The 17,462-nt window shown below is 36.9% G+C and overlaps 1 pseudogene; it reads right to left on the bottom strand.

Moving 5' to 3' along the window:
* Positions 1-14,949: 14,949 nt before the first annotated feature.
* Positions 14,950-16,474, bottom strand: LOC141834414 (uncharacterized; annotated as a pseudogene).
* Between the last annotated feature and the right edge of the window lie 988 nt (positions 16,475-17,462).

The raw sequence follows: 17,462 nt of genomic DNA on the forward strand, positions 1-17,462 counted from the left end.
TCCCAATTGTCCAAGTAAAAAAGGAAAACGATTGAAAAATAAATCAACTATTTGACTCATCTAAATGTCTACAGCCATAAAAATACGAAGGGTGAGACCAAATTACAAACTAGCCATCATGACAGAGCAAAATAAAATGGAAAAGAAACAAAAGTTGCTCCGTGTACTCTTATTTTGATTACAACAAAAAAAAAGTTAGTTGCTAAATGGATATATAAGTAGACTAAGTCTTGTACATTTATATATATCCAATGTGCCCTTACAAGTTGAATCAACAAAAAAAAAAAAAAACCCCACCTAAGTTTCGGCAGTCAAATACTACAAAAAGGTGCGATCAGGCCCTGACCAAATGCAAGTCAAATTCCCAAAAGAGGGTATATATTTAGATCTCATCATCCTTATAAGAAAAGCTCTTCCAGACAGCCATATATGGGCATTAATCATCCACGTGAATCTGCTACTGGTAGCATTCTTTGATCCATGTGTTGAAAATTGGCATCGTCAAAGCACCTGTTAACATGAAATAATGATAAAGGCCAGTTGCAAGAATTGCAAAGAAGAGGAGGTAATGTTCAAACAAAGAAATGATGTTGAAACGTTTTGAAAGGAAGATGCAAAAATTACGAGATTTTGAAAATGCACTGAAATGTAATTATTACTAGTTTTGATTATAATGGTGCTTCAAGAAAAACAAACAAACAAACTCCACAAATATGATTTTAGTTGAACAGATGCCTGCACAAGAAACTTACTGCCAAGAAAGAGTTTGATCAAACAAAATTACTATATCTGATGCAAAGTAATTTGGCATGTATTTGATATATATGCGTAAAAATTATCAAAATTTGTAACACCCAAATGCAAATGAGAAGTTAAGAGTAAACAAATGAAAGTATCAACTAGCAAGTTCTTTCCAACGCAACAGACAACCATAATAACATGCCTGAAATGTTTAAAAAAAGCTAACACAGCAAAAAGCAAAATAGCAATTTAAGCATTCAGAAATCAGAATACAACAAAATAATTGCATGCAATTCTGGATCAGCAGGTTCTTTAGGCACATTGAATACGAATTTCTAACAAATGCTGCTACAAAAAACTGTAAACAAATTTAAAGTAGCAAAAAAGGATTCAGAGTGATTCCTAGTACATCATGAAGCTGGAGATAATCTATTCAGGGCATTTAATTAAAGATAGACACTTGAGGCATCCTTAAGCAATATCAAACTTAAGTAGGGGATAAGGTAAGTGATGGGGTCAGTCAAACTTTGCATAATTTGGTGAAATATCAAAAACTAGTTGATAGTGATCAACAAGAAGAAAAGTTAGAAGCAAAAGTTATTTTTTCCTGCTAGAAATAAGTTGCAAGAATTAAGAATTCGATATTGTGAGGGCCACGTAACAAAAGTTTGAGAAGACCAAAGAGAAAGATAATAAAGAAGCATACTTACTGAACAGCAAAATTAATTTAGCCCTTCATTTTTCACATTTTTTAGAAATTAGACACTCAGACGTGTCCATCCAAATTGTTGGTTGCAAACTATTGCTAAGAAAAATGTTTGATCAAAAACCAAACATTTTTCTGTAGTTCTTCATATCAGGAACTTCACTAGACCACCAGCAGCATGTTCACTGTGTTCAAAAGATACTCCAAAAAAGAGAGCAGCAGCACCTCAAATCCTAAGTGATTTTAAAGGTCTAACCTATTTACAAGATAAATATAACATCAGTCACTAGAAAAAGTTGGCAACTGGTCTAATAGCAACCTTATGATGTTTACCTTCTTATTCACAGAGATTCAGAACCAAACAGAGTGGCCGATCCAACCAAGGAGCATAATGGAGATTCCATGTTTTCTCTAATGTCATGCATTCGCTTGGAGGTAACAGAATCAAGACAACCATGATGATCCTCACATGTAACTTGAGCAGAGTAAGGGAATTTGAGTATGGCACAAAGGGCCTCAGAAGAATCATGAGTTGGCATTGTCTTGTGGTGTTCAATGTCGTATTTAACCAATCTGACTGCAGAAACCACAAAAAATGCCGAAACAGGGAGTCACAAAGAAACTAATTAAATATCAACTACATTAAACATGCTCACCTCCATCAATAGACATATTTTCAGACGAATGATTTTTCAGCAATTGCTTCTGTAATAAACCAGTACCAGGAAAAACCAACATGTTTATGGACCTAGCATCTAATTCTTGAGAAACCTCAAGAGGCCTAAAGCCAAAGACATTAATCCAAGTGTCCTTTAATTCAGAAATTGCAGGTATAACTAACTTTTCAACATTTAGAGAAGAGAGGGCCTGAATATGAGAATGAGAACAAATTAATGTCTAAGAAAAAGAAAAAAAAACTTAACTAATTGAGATTTCTGAAATAAAAGACTATGCTAACTTTTAACAAAACAAAGGGAAAATGAGAAAAGCAAAACTAATGCAATAGTCAAACTAGTGCAAAAAATCATGGTCAAACCACATTCACAAACACCTGGGGCACCTGGGTGGAATGTGTGAACTTATTGGAAGGACATTAAATAAATCACTGGTGAAATTGTTAGTAACAATGTAGCAGCAAATGAACTCAATTTCATACAAAATAACTCCAAAGTTGCAAGCTTGAAAATATCATATGCACACCTACAATCTCGTATAACTTTCAGAAGTATCCAACTTAGACCAATCTAATGGTTGACTAATCAGTAATCATCTTGTCCATTAGCTATCTTCTTTCTAAAGACAAGCCTCAGCGCCTCGTAAAAGCTTGGTCCCCTGCGCCACGTAAAAGCTTGGTCCCCTGCGCCATCCACAAGACTGCAACTAGGATTTTAGTCACCAAATAACTTCAATGCTTGCGATGGTACTTCATAAATATCCTATGGCACAGCACGTTAGCAGCACTTCTTTTTTTATTTCCATCATGCTACCTTTCACATGCCATGCACTATAGCTTGGCCATAATTTTTGGCTCTTGTTTTTCTTCCTATCTATTACTTTGACTCTTTAATTACCTTTCCTTTTTAGCTACACGGTGCTTTAAAAATATTAGATTGGTAGGATAGAATGGAATTGATGCAAATTAAGAATTGATTTGTAAATTATGATCAAATTCAATAATTGTTTTAGGCGTCAAAATTTGATACCTTTTAATTTGCAAAAAGGTTTAGGAATTTAGATTAGATTTTTAGTTTGGTAAGATTTTATATTCTCAAAATCATAATCAATTTATTTTCTAAGTCTCAATTTATTTTCTTATCTCATTTGTTTGATTTTATTTTTCAATTTTAATTGGATTTGAACCACTCCAACTCCTCTTTGTAATTTATCTTACTTTCAATATTAATTTTTTCAATAAAGTTGATCATTCTTGGTGCTTCGTATCTGTCTCACTACAACTAATTTTTGTATCAAGTGACAATAAAGTCAAAATTCCTGCTTAAATATTTGATACTTCCCCATCCACCCCTAATTATTGTTCGAGTACTCTATTCATGCCCCCGGGACCTACGGTATAGCAGTTAGGTCTTCCAGCAAATAATTAGGCATCTCAAGTTCAAGTCTTAGCTGCGGTGCACTGCACGAGATTTTCCCTCTAGTGAAAAGCGAGCCTAAGAACGTTGGTCGTCTGGATGTGCCTCTGTAAATGTTTCCCGATTTACCCTAGTAGTCGATGGGAAATTTTTGTGGGGTCGAGTTGATCACCCTCAGGATTAAACGGTTCTAAAAGCTAGACACCTTGTGCTAACTAAAGAAAAAATGAGCACTCTATTCATCTCTCATCCAACTTTCTATATATCTTCTTTACCTTTGCACATCCTTTCCCACACGGTCCCCTATCATCCATCACCCTCACTCTACCACATACTACCCCAAATCTATCATCATCATCGTCTTCATGCATCCCTAACAAGCTACGGGTCAAGACTGAGGAAGAAGCCTTCTCTCGACACTTGCCCTACGCATCCAATATTTCGAATGACATAAATTCCCAAATCTTCTTCCCTAGTGAAGCCTCATTGTTGTTTGTGGCCTGACGTGCATCTTAATGGATCTCTATACCCACCTTCGCTAGCATCACCATTCTGCCACTTGATTGGCTCTTCTTAGTGTGATTTGCATGTGAGTATTGTTAGGAATCCTATGCGATAAAATAAAAAATCGCAGCGAAAATTAGGAAATCCGTACAAGTTTAATCAACAAAATCCAAATCCTATCTAATAAAATTTCTTTCTCATCTGATGACAGTATTGACTAACAACACTCTGGGTCAGATATTAACTAATCTCAAAGTTTCAGGGTGATTGATCAAATAGACTACCGAGCTAGGGGAGTATGATATACAGTATCAACTGAGAACAACTATCAAGGTACAAGCTTTACCAGATTTTTTAACCAAGACCTTGGACACTAATGAACCCGAGACATGGAAGGTATTCGTAGATGGATCATCCACCAAAAAGGGAAGTGGAATTAGAATTTTATTATGTTCTCCTAAAGGAGACTTATTGTCGATAACCATAAAACTTCATTTTAAAACTTCTAACAATGAGACCGAGTACGAGACATTACTTGCTGGACTACAAGTAGCTCAGCATGTTGGGGCAACACGAGTAATAATCTGTACATACTCTCAACTTGCTACTCAGTAGATAGAAGGAACCTTCGAGACTCGCAATGATAAGCTTCAGAGATATGCTGAAGCCTTTAACAGACTGAAAAAATCCTTTCAGGTGGTTACTGTTTAGAGGATACCTCGGGCTAACAATCAGAAGGCAGATAAGCTGGCTCGCTTGGCTAGTAGTTTGACTAGTTAGGAGCAAGAGGAACCGGTAATACACGATCAACTGATAGCACACATCGACCTAGCCACTGAAATAAATGGGATGATTGATTGGAGAACTCCCATCATCGACTTTCTTAAGAATGGGAGCTTACCGAACGAAGCTGAACAAGCCAGGGATGTCAGAAAGTGTGCAGCTCGGTTCACCTTGGTTGGAGATATCTTATATAAAAGGGCATTCTCTGAACCTTTACTTAAATGTCTGAGACCTAATGAAGCTGAGTATGTCATGCAAGAAGTTCATCAAAGTATTTGTGAAAATCATATAGGAGGGAGAACTCTGGCACAGAAAGTGTTATTGGCTGCTGGATATTTTTGGCCTACTTTGTAAAGGGATATAGCTCGGATGACTAGCACCTATCTTAATTGTCAGAGACATCAGAATCTTCCTCATCAGCCGACATAACTATTGAAAACTGTCACTATCTCTTGTCCCTTTGATCAATGGGGAATTGATATCATAGGTCCTTTCCCAATAGGACTTAATCAGAAGAAGTTTCTACTGGTAGCTATAAATTACTTTTCCAAATGGATAGAAGTCGAACCGCTGGCTAAGATCACTAAGGATGTTGTTTTAAAGTTTCTATGGAAGAACATCATTTGCCGGTACGGAATTCCTCGTAAGATAGTATTTGATAATGGATGATAATTTCAAGGACACAAGATACATGATTTGTGCAAAGAACTAGAGATTATCCAAGCCTTCACTTTCGTGGCCTATCCACAAAGCAATGGACAAGCAGAAGCCGTTAACAGAGAGCTCGTCAAAGGCCTTAAAATAAAGCTGGATCAAGTACAAGAAAATTGGGTGGGTGAGTTGCCGGCATTCTATGAGCTTATAGAACTACTCCAAGAGACAGTACCCAGCTGACCCCTTTCCACCTAGTTTATGGAGGAGAAGCAGTGATACCTATGGAGGTCGAAGAGGAATCAAGCCGAGTCCTTGCTTATGAAAATGACAACAATGATAAGAGACGTACAGAATTAGATCTCGTTACTGAAACCACAACAATATGTCCTACTTCTATATCACATATAAAAGAAAAAAATTTTGTATGATCTTTCATAAGTGACTCTTATACCACTGTAGGGAATCCTATGCAATAAAAACAAATCGCAGCAGAAAAAGGATCTCTTGCGCGATCCATGTGAAAGAAAACTCATACAAGTTTAGCTCTACAAAATCCTATCTAATAGGGTATACCTTTGGAGCGTGACTTTCGCTTATCCCGCTCATCCAAAATTTGTCGGATCTCTTACACGTTGTGCATTTATGCATATCCACACGAACACTCATTTTTGAAGGAAATTTTAGTTATGCTAGCAATCCATTGGTGGTGTGTTCGGCCAAGAAGAAGAGGGGGAAGAAGATGAACACCCAACATGAGTTTTGGGAAGAAAAAACTCTTTTATACTCAAACCATGAATACTAAAGGTTTTTAGACTTTTGGTATTCCCTCATCAATGCATGATTAATCCTTATTAATCATGCATGATAACCTCATCTTCTTCAACGCATGATTAATCCACATTAATCATACATGATGAATCATCAACTTGGTCTAATTTGAGTCTAACTCAAATTCAACCAACTTGAGTCTAACTCAAGTCTCGACCATCCAATGAGCTTAATTGTTCCTTTAGTCAAACTAAAATGAATCCATCTCTAAAATAAAATGTTATTTGTATGTGACCCAATAGATTCTTGTAACGTTGACAATATCTCTAAAATTCATTTTAGAAATATAAACAATGAGTGATATATAACAATGCATCATTGCTACCCAAGTGACAAGAATGTCGAGATTCGACATAACTTTCGTGACTATGATAATGTATGATCATGTTCTTCTATCCTCGATATGTAGATTGATCAATGAGGCATAGACTGTGTCATCCTATTATCAATCTTTGTGTTTCTTGATCCCCAAGTAGATTCACTCAAGCAAATGAGCTCAATATCTCATATTGACTCATTTGAGCTTGACCATGCATTTCGTAGTCCTACTCTATCAAGAGGCCTCAAGATATCACTCCTGTCATATTGGAGGGATAGATCTCATCTACATCACTCACATCCCTCCGCATAATTTGTTACATACCCAATGATCACCTTTATAGTCCACCCTACTACGGGTGACGTTTGACGACACCAAAGTATATAACTTCTTATGTAGGGAACTGTAGTGACTGTAAGTCTAAGGACTATTCATACCAATAGTCATATGAGAGTTTATGACACTCATATAATGATCCATGAAACTTTCTTATGGCGGGCCAATTCACTATACATTCTCTAATGTATACCCATGTGTCAACTCGATATTCCATATCTATGACTTGTGAGATCAAGTCATTCAGTTGACCTACATGCTTGACTAGGAATGATTAAGAGTAGTGTTCTCTATATCATCTCACTATTGACTCAAATAATCGATATGATGTAGATTAGAACTAGCTACCCAAGGACATTATTATACTTAGTTATTTGGCATAAACATAAAGTAAGTATAATAAATAAAAACTTTATCTTTATTAATAATAGAATATGATACAAAAGTCCCTAGTCAATCATCATATATATAATTAGCTCTAGGGCTACTACTAACACCCATAGTGACTAAAGTATGACCAAACGAGTAAAGAAGACCAATCGCCAGAGCGAACCACCCATGACGAGGTCTCCAACGGTTGCGTCGGCGCTCGTCGACCGTCGAGATTATCAGCCGCCACCCATGTGCTGATCAGGAAGAAGAATGAAGGTGGAGATGCGCGATGGAACTCAGTGAGGAAGAAGAAAGTCGTGATGAGAAGCTACAGTGTGATCGAGAGAAAAATCTAGCGATCGAGCCCCCAATCACATTGAACCTGAACCCGAACTAGCCTTTTAAGCCTGTACTGAATCGGGCTGAACCAAATGAATTGAACCAACTTGAACCAAACTCGCATTGAACCCAAGCTGAGCTAGAACCAATTTTGAATCGAACTGAATCTAACTTCAGCCTGACTTGAGTCAGACGCAAACTAAACTTGATTTTCTTCAAATTGAGCTTATTCGTGGGCTTTCTGAATTGATTTTCTTGGCCTGATTATAATTTTTAACAATTGGACTTGATTACATTTATCTAAAAAATTATTATCTTCATCCTAATTTTTTACAAAAATAAATACAGCAAATTAATATCCGTAAATTATCTTAAATTAATAAGAAATAGAATAAAGACATTAAATTAACCAAAATTAATGAAATAGACTAAAAACCCAATTTATGATATAGAAAATGATCAAATCAATCTAATATAACCCTAATTTATCTCGTCAAAAAGCCACTTATCATCCTCTTGACTAGGATATCCTTACCTAGTCTTCCAAACCAGGTCTTCCTTGTCCAATCCCTCCTGACTAGGACTTCCTTGCCTAGTCTTCCAAACCAGGTGTTCCTTGCCTAGTCCCAACTAGGGTTTTCTTTGCCTAGCCTCAACTAGGACTTCCCTGTGCTACTTGCATACTCAGTTCAGCTTGTTAGTGCACTTCACAAAATTAACTTGAACCCTTTGCCATTATCAAAACTCAAGTTCAATCATCTGGCGCTCCCTGCACCAACAATTATTATACTTATTCATTGGCATAGATTTGAAGTAAATATAATAACCATAAATTTTACCTTTTATTAATAAAATATAATATAAAAATTTACTTGTCAATCATCTCATAATTAGCTCTAAGAGCTAACACTAATACAATTCTGTGAGACTAGCATATGTTAGACTCCTTGGTTTTACTAAGCAACTGATCCTCACTGGCTAGAAGCATTAGGATGTTGAGAGTTAACTTATAGATGCTAGTTGAGGGGTAACTAGTTCATTGGAAGTGACCTATCATGAGATTTTATATGGTTCTATGAATGGCTATAAAGATCTCATTGCAGCTCGAGTGCGAGTTTCCTTTGACTTGAGGTATTCAAGTCATCTTGATCATAGAGACTTATACTTTGACATCTCAAGCAAGCATCTCTAAGAAGGTGTGAATCCGAGATGATTGGGTATAAGCCGAAGTATCCAAAAGTGTTTAAGTAGCCAATAGAGGATTCACTGCTCCTTTAATTAGGAGACATATACCATATAACCACTTGTCAGGATTGTTACTCATAAGTCTTTGCACAAAGGAATAATATGTCAAAAGGATGATCCTCTTAGATAATTATTCTGAGTAATTTGAATCCGCAGGATAAGAAACTATAGCTTAGCTAGGTGTGACGTAGTCAACTTAGTGAGAACTAACACATAGACCATGTCCTGAACTAAGCGGGTATAAGATACATGAAAGGAACATAGGCACGATCAACTGTAGTTGCTGAAGGATTCAAAAGTGATTCTAGAATCAACTATAATTTTTTGATTAATTAGGGGTCATGATGTACTACTAGCTATCACTCATGATCGATCCATAATTAATGATTAATTATGGATGGTTAACATAAATCAGGAACCTATAAGGTCACATGCACTATGAGTTTCTCCAAGAGAGATAAAATGAGTTTGAGAATTAGATTCTCAGATCGAGAAATATTGAGTTTAGTTGGACTAGATGAAGAGTAAATATGAAAGATATTTTTTTGAAAGAAAGCACGAATGGACCACGTCTTTTAAAGATAAAGTGGACCTTCTTTGGTTTAATTATAAATCAAATTGGTTTGATTTTAATTAAAGGTGATTTGGTTTTGAACCAATCCGGTTTGGTTGTAAACCAAACTTGAGACAAAAAGATTGAAGTTTGGTTTAACATATTCTGTTAATTTTTTTAACAAAAAAAATTTATTAAATATCTATAAATATAACTCTTATGAAGAGTTATTAACACAAGATTAAAACTTAATTTTTGGTTTTAAAAATCGTGGCTCCCTCCTCTCCTTCCTCCTTGCCGTCGTCTAAGCCATCTCTTCCTCCTTCTTGTTGTTGCCGCCCACCCTCTTGTGAGTGCTTGTTGCCGCTGGCCAAGGAAGGCTTCCAAGCTTACCTTCGAATAAGGATCTTCTCTAAGATTAGTATCTCCCAAGGGTTGATCATTCCGGAGCCAAAGGAAGCTACAATCGGCAGCGGAAGCAAGGAACGTGAGGAGAAGCAACATTTGCTTCTCCATCGAAAGGTATCACATTTTTTCTTTTGTTTTGGGTTTTTATTTCGGGGCAATTATTACCACTAGAACATCCATGCCATATAGGTTCACTGTCCCTTCTTGACAGCAAACCACACGACCTTCGAACGGTGGTGTGATCTCCTCCGTTCAATCTGATTCGTATCGTCTGTTTGCTTTGTGCTGCCGGATATGAAATCAGACTATAGGTCCTCTCTCAAATCGCTTATCTTCCCCTTCAATTAGTATCACAACGAAGACACACATGTGACTTAGGAGGTCGTCTCGAGGAGATCTCGGCATGACTACCAGTAGAGGCAACCTTGCTCAAGGTTGCAAGTTGATGAAGTTTCCGCTCCGCATCATTCAAAAGGTATAAAGTTGTTTATGTCATATTTACGATTATGTTTCCATGCGTGTATTCCTTTGGATGGATTTTCGCGTAGTTAGCTTCCGCTGTATATTTAGTGAAACATAAAAAATTTTAAATTACATATATGGAAACCCAACACATATTGCACTAACAATCGTCCTATTATTTTATGTTTGGTAAGGTCTTTAAGTTAGGTAAATCATGAATTGGAATTTGGGGGCTAAGCTAGGCTCCTCCTACACCTAAGCTAGAAATTTTACATTTGTCAATAAGAGGAGATATTAAGATTTTTAACTTAAATTTTATCCCTTCTCCCTCTTTGACAACATAAAAGAGATTGAAGTAATTTCCATTCATGAAGTCCATCCAAATCATGAATTTTACACCAAAATTATATTCTAAAATCCCTTACATGGATCTAAATGAAACCTAAAGTTTATTTCAACAAAAAGTTAAAGTTTTTTTGAAAGTTCTTGTCTTAATACAGTCGACTTATTAGAGTTGAAGTCGATTGTTTATTCAACTTTTTGAATTGCAAATCTATATCAAATTTCGAAATGCAATAAAAAATTCACAAAGTTAAAAAAAAATATAAATACATTTGTTTCAAGAGAACTTATCATTAAAAATGTTAGTTTCTTAAAATTTATCTTAATTTTGGGAATTGATCCAAATTTTAAAAACTTCAAAAACCGTTGATCAATCATTCTCTATCAACTTTAAAGCAAAATTGTTTCGAATTCTTACAAAACAGTGGTTGGAGGATGAGTTGGCGAGTCGTGATCATAGAAAGAAGGATAGAGAGTTAGGAACAACCATCGAATTAAATGCCAATTATCTTCTTCTACAGAACACATAGTAAAAATACAAATAACATATGCTTTTTATTACTTTCGTTTTTTATTTGTAACCATCGTATAATGCTAAATACAAAGTAGGTAGCAATTTATTTTTTCTAGAAAAAAAAAGAAATGTGAGGCAAAATAGTGCACCAATACGGACATGCACGTAGTGCTCTCAATCAAACATCAAAGTAGAGGACAAGTCATTCGGAAATAGTGTTATCGTCCACATATATATTAAGAGATATTAAATGGTATGAAAAACAAATTCCAGTACTTTGTATTGAGATTCTTTTGGTTTCTTTCATATTATTTTTATACCTATTAAAAAATATTTTGCCCCTCATAATTTATCTCTTCTAAAATTGCCCCATACTTTCATAACATTGAAATCTTTTGGACGGTGCATTGATAGCCATGCACAATGTAGCTAACAAACTATAATCTAAGCTTATTTGCAAATTTTGTATTTCTAAACAAAATATAATTTATAGGTAAAAAACATCTTTAAATGCATCTTGAGTGGTGCTGACAAACTTATACATATCTTAAACAGCGAGCTAATTTTTAAATTTGGCTATAAAAAATTCCACTTCAAACTATTTGTTGATGAATATCTCATCAAAATAAGCTTTTCTACGAAATACAAATCTTGATATTTCTTTGGTAGCATTGGCAAATTCAATGTGGCACCATAAACTAATTTTAAAACCATTTGCTCCATCAAAACTATTACAAAAATTCGTGTGGTCGTAAGATAAATTTTTATTTAAATAGGCATTGTTTTTGTGATCTTTGATATGCCTCTCTAACAATGTTGTTAGGTTAAAAAAGGTAAACGCCTTTGCTAAGCTCAAAATGGTAAAAACCTTAAATAATTTAGGGACAAAACTCGAAAGGGCACCCTTTATTTTTAGAATTATCCAGATGACATCCCACTTTAATTTTTTTAAAAAGGACACCCCACCTCCATATATAATTACTCAACTACCCTCTACTATATAGAATCGAGTTAAAGCATTAAAGAGGGGTGAATAGCGCGTTGTGGCTTTTTCACTTGTTCGATAAATCGTACATTAAAACAGAGTGCGTAAATTAAATCTTGCAGCGGAAAGTAAGAAATTAGTACGCTTTTGTTTATTTGGTTCACAGTTACAGGCTACTACACCACGATTCTTGATCATTTTCGATAGACAATTCACTATAAAAACTCCCCTCTTATGAGAAAGAGTTTGTCGTTTTACAAAATCTGTTAGGATCGGTAAATCCTTACCGTCCTAAAATGTTAAGTACAAAAATGATAGAGTAATAGTTACTGACTTAAAAGATGAGAAGTGTGGATGTTGGTGCAGCTCCTCAGCATTATCACGGCATGTTGAATCGGTTGTTCATGCTCAGGAAATTGTTGTAGTAGTGTAGTAAGTTGTACTTAGGGTTTCCCCTCGTAGTTGCTTATAAAGGATGATCCGAGTGCTTGGACGTCCTTCCGAGCGCCTCCATGTCATCCCGTCGATCCGCTTTCGATGTTGACTTGGTATCTTCTGGGTGTCTATATCTCTTCCGAGTGCTTAGATGCTGATGTGGAGGGTGTCGGATCAACTTTGACTCCACAACGCCTTATCCTTATCCGGATGCTTGGAGCCTTTCCGGGCGCCTCAAGGCTGAGGTGTCCTGACCACTAGGACTTTGCCATCTCATCCGCCTCACTAGCCTGTTCGACTAACATCCGAGCGCCTGGATCCCTTTCAAGCACCTGGACCATCCGGTCACCTGGATCCAAATAAAGATGCACGAAACACAAAGTTTCAACCCCCTTCTTTCCTACATCACAAATTAGTATAAAAACAAAGTATAACAGGAAAATAACAGTTTTGACAAACTATTTGGTCTTGATTTGAGGTTTCCAGTGAAACAACCTTAGGTCAAATCGATGCCTACTGTTCTCCTACCTGAGAATGTGTCCTCGCCCACTCCACTTAGAAGAAATTACCTTTTGCCAACTTGGTTTTCCAGACCCGTTTGACTTTTGCTCAACCTTGATCCTTGGTTCCCAGAACTTTCGTTGCTAGACATTCAGTTCTTCAAACCTACCTAGACTTTCCACTTGGTGCTCTAATCTATCAAGATTTCTTGCCTAGTCCTCCTAGCTAAGATTCTCTTGCCTAGCCACAACTAGGGCTTCCTTGCCTAGCCTCAACTAGAGCTTCCTTTGCCTAGCCTCAACTAGGGCTTCCTTTACCTAGTTTTAACTAGGACTTTCTTATGCTACCTACATACTTAGTTCAACTTGTTAGTCCACTTATCAAAATTTAGATTCGATCATTTGATGCTCTCTGCACCAACACACTATACTATTTCCATTGTTATCTCTCGTCTATATTTTCCACATAAATACTAAATCAAGAATGTGTTATAGTAGCTACGAACCCATAACTGCTACAACTATATAACAGTTATAATTTCATAACTACTACAACTGAACTGCCACACAATTTTAACAATTATGGTTTCATAGCTGCTACATAGTTGTAGCAGCTACGAAATGTGAATGTTAAGACTGATACACTACAAAAATATAGGCCTTTTGCGACGAATTTGACGACGAAAAAATCAAAAATTTTCGTCGCCAAATTTTTTTGCGACGAATTTTTTTTCGTTGCAAATAGCTCGTCGCAACTCTCGGCGATGAAAAATTATAAATTCGTTGCAAATTTGGCGACGAAATTATATTTCATCACCAAATTGGCAATGACGAAAATCGTCCCAAATTTGGCGACGAAAATTCATTTTCGTCGCCAATTTTGGCGACGAAAACCTCTTTCGTCGCCATAGTGGACGAGCAAAGAAGGAAATTTTACGGTCAATTTGGCGACGAAATTGTATTTTTGTCGCCAAATTGGCGACGAAAACCAGATTTCGTCGCCAATTGGCGACGAAAATAATTTCATTGCCAATTTGGCGACGAAATACAAATTTCGTCGCCAAATTGGCGACGAAAAACTAAAATTCATCGCCAATTGGCGACGAAAAGTAGTTTTTCGTCGCCAATTGGCGACGATAAGATTTCATCGCCAAATAATACAACACTATTTTTTGATATATTTGCGATGAATCCACGATTCGTCGCAAAATTCGTCGCAAAGTTAAAAAAAAATTCACAACTTCAATTTATTTCTTCAAAATATGAATCCTGTTTACATATACAAACATTCCAAATTACAATCATCACATAATTCACATCCTATCACATCCTATATTACAATTACTCACATATCAACATTTAAACACATTCTAATTATCATAACAATCCATAACATCATATATACAATAAACAAAAAGTATCCAAAGTATCAAACATAACAAAAGTATCCATAACACCATAACAATTACTCCAAAGTATCAAACAATCCATAACATCATCCAAACATAACATCCATTCATAATAAAGTATCAAAATGACAAGAAACAAAAAGTATCACCGTCCACGGCATCGACCTCGGATAATACTTTCTGCATCACTTTCTTCTTCATCGTAGTTTTTTTTTCTTTTCCTACATAAGAAAACAAAAATATTATAACTTTATTTTGTACAAGTATAAAATGTAAAAACTTACTTCTTAGCCATCCTTGGTTTCATCAACCCTGTTCAAAATAAAAGTACAATATTAATCAATAAAAAATAAAATATTTATAAATTGAAAAAAAAATTAAAGCAATACTAATTATGAAAAAAATTAATTAATACACAACTAGGCTACGAAGAATCGTCGTCGCCACCGTCATCATCGGCATTACCGTCTTCACCGGGAACAAGAGGAAGCTGACTCGGAGCGGACCCTAACTGAAGATGATGCATAATAAAATCCTGCTGTCTGCGCATTTCTCTCATTTCTTCATCTCTTTTCAAAATGATGCCTTTTAAATGAGAGACTTCTTCAGTTAGGGTGTCTATTTGTGCCCTCATTGCTGGTTGGGTGGAAGAAGATGTGCCAGAAACTCGATGAGTTCTGCTCAGAGAACTCATTCCCAATATCCTTCCCCCCCCCTTGGATCCTCCACTCGCCTCCAACCAGATACTCAGGTCATTTCCAACGGAGGGCTCAGATCCATCAGCATTATCACTAGCACTTGAACTTCTCTGTGCTAGCTCAAGCTCATCATATTTTTCCTGTATTGAAATATAAATATATTTTATAAGTTAGAGAAGATACATAACTATTAAAATTCAATTAAGTTAAATATTAAAATTCAAACCTTCATTGCTTTAGCTCTCTGCCCGCTCCAAGACTTATCTTTTTTCTGAAATGTGCGGGTAAATGTCTCAATAAAAAGTGGCTCCTTCCCCATCTCCTTAGCCTAAAAAAACATTGTTAGCAATAGTATAATAATTTAAATTTAATTAATAATATAGTGTTGATAAGCATTTTACTAATCTGCGTGTGTGTTCCTCGATGTTGATGGAGCCTCCCGCATATGTAGCAGATGAGTCACCAGAATTAAATGTTTGATTTGCTTTGTTCTGGTGACTTCTTTGTTTACTTTCCTCGGTGGCCCAAACACCGAGGATCCTCGTCCAATTTTCATCGGTGATGCACGGTGGTTTTTTGCCTCTCGTCTTCGCATGATTTAGAACATGTCGAATATGATCCCCACATTTTTTTAAAAAAAATTCGCTTGATTTCTGTTTCTTCGGCTGGATCCCAAGTAAATGCACGCTAAAATGAAAAAAAATAACAAATGATTAGATATATTCAAGTTCATTTGATATATCGATTAAAGAAAATATATACCTTAAATTCACTCCACCATAAATCTTTTGTGGTTGATGGAGTGCTAGTGTAGGTCATAAAAGCCCCTCCCCAATGGTTATTCACGATTTTATTAATTTCGCGAATAACTGGTACAGAATTTTGAAATCTATACAAAAATTGCAAACAATAATTAGTAACCTAAATAAAATAAAATCTGAATTTAAAAAAAAAGATAAATACTTACGAATCGCCCTGAGGGACTATAAACTCCCGAGTCTTCTGGATCTCGGTAGCGGACTGTCTGGGAGAAGGGTCTGGAGACTGTAAAGGCGACGATTGTGGTGGCGAAGGTGCATGCGAAGGTCCTGCAGCCTCAGGTGGTGAAGCAGACTGGCCAGGTGTCTGGGAAGGTCCTGCAGCGCCAGGTGCTGAAGGAGACTGACCAGGTGTCTGGGAAGGTCCTGCAGCGCCAGGTGCTGAAGCAGACTGGCCAGGACTACTCCGTCTATGACCACCTCTGCGAAACTGTCAAACAAAATTGGTATGAGATAAAATAATAAATATTCATTACACAAAGAAGAATATGAAAAAACTTACCACCATGATGTGCTACGTACGGGATCGACAGGTGCAAAATAGAATATGCAAATAATATCACCTGTAATAAACTATAAAAGAAATATACAGTGCATCAACAGTTAATTACAAATATTTAACAATAAGACAGTATATAAACAAGTAAATAAGCAACGAATTATATAAATATGAAGAATATTATAATATGTAACAAACTTATATTATATAACAAACATAATTAATTAAAATATATTGAAATTAATATAAGATACATAAACAATCTTACAACCCTAACTCGGCCGAAAACCCTAACTCAGCTGACCAGCAAACCCTAACACGGTTGGTCTAAACCCTAACCCTAAACCTTAACCCAGGCGGCCAGCAAACCTAATTAACCATGGATAAACCCTAATCAGCTGCCAAAAGCAAGTCATCACTTCAGTCCACCCTAACTAGCCGTTAAGAGCAAGCAACCCAACAATTACAGCCGGCCACCACTGTTCCCCACCACCGGCCGACCAGCACCCACCATTGGCCGGCCAACACCCCACCAGCCGTCGGCCGGCCAGCACCCCACCAGCCGCCGGCCGGCCAGCACCCCACGCACCACAAAACCTCAACAAGCCGCCACCCCCTGCCACCAACACAGGCCAGCAGCAGCGAGCCGCCGCCGCCTGGCCAAGGGCCGCCACCGGCTGGCCAGCGGGCCACCGCCGGCCGGCCACCATCACGCCACAAAAACCACTGCGAAGAGAGGAGAAGAAAAAAAACTAGGAAAAATGGCTTTTACCGTCGTCGACCGTCGCCTAACGCAAATTCGTCGCCTTTGTAGTCGCCGGAGGGATCCGGAAGCTTGGAATCGCGGTGGAGCAGGCGGAGGAGGAAGAAATCGGGGAGAAGAAGGAAGAAAATCGCGCAGGGAAAGGAAAAGGGGATCGGG

Source organism: Curcuma longa, chromosome 9 (genome assembly GCF_044706935.1).
Source record: "Curcuma longa cultivar G26 ecotype Majalengka, Jawa Barat chromosome 9, ITB_CL_G26_1.1, whole genome shotgun sequence".
Classification (NCBI taxonomy): domain Eukaryota; kingdom Viridiplantae; phylum Streptophyta; class Magnoliopsida; order Zingiberales; family Zingiberaceae; genus Curcuma; species Curcuma longa.